We start from the raw sequence: 594 nt of genomic DNA, 5'->3' as shown, positions 1-594 counted from the left end.
GATCCTTCTGCCTCAGACTTCCAAGTAGCTGAAACTACAGGCATGCGCTACCACGCCTGGCTGATTTTTTGATTTATTGTGGAGATGAGGTCTTGTCAAGTTGCCTAGGCTGGTCTCGAACCCGCAGGCTCAGGCAATCCACTTACCTCGGCCTTCCAAAATGCTGGGATTACAGGCTGAGCCACCGAGCCCGGCCGTTAGTATGTTTCTAAAATAAGAAAGTATGCCAAGGATAGACGCCCATGTGTAGAGCATGAGAATCAAATTTCCTCCAGTTTTGGCTGCTGGAAAAGTCTTATAAGAACCAGAGCACCAGACATGTAGGCAGGTCGGCCTCCCTTCTCCTGTAATGGTTTCTTGCTTTGACACCGTCTATTTTATACTCACGGGTGCAGGGTCAGATGCACATGCTCCTGGCATACAATAGTCTGTGCCTTCCAGTCTCTTACTTTGTCTTTTTTTGGGTTTTTTTTTTAGTTGGAGTCTCACTGTCGCCCAGACTGGAGTGCAGTGGTCGCTTCCCGCCACCGCAGACTTGACCTGCTGGGCTCCAGCGATCCTTCCGCCTCAGCCTTCCGAGTAGCCGGAATTACA

Source organism: Carlito syrichta, unplaced genomic scaffold (genome assembly GCF_000164805.1).
Source record: "Carlito syrichta isolate Samal-C Ts95f unplaced genomic scaffold, Tarsius_syrichta-2.0.1 Scaffold136426, whole genome shotgun sequence".
Lineage (NCBI taxonomy): Eukaryota > Metazoa > Chordata > Mammalia > Primates > Tarsiidae > Carlito > Carlito syrichta.
The sequence above is the reverse complement of the archived record's forward strand: the minus strand, read 5'-3'. Positions refer to the sequence as shown.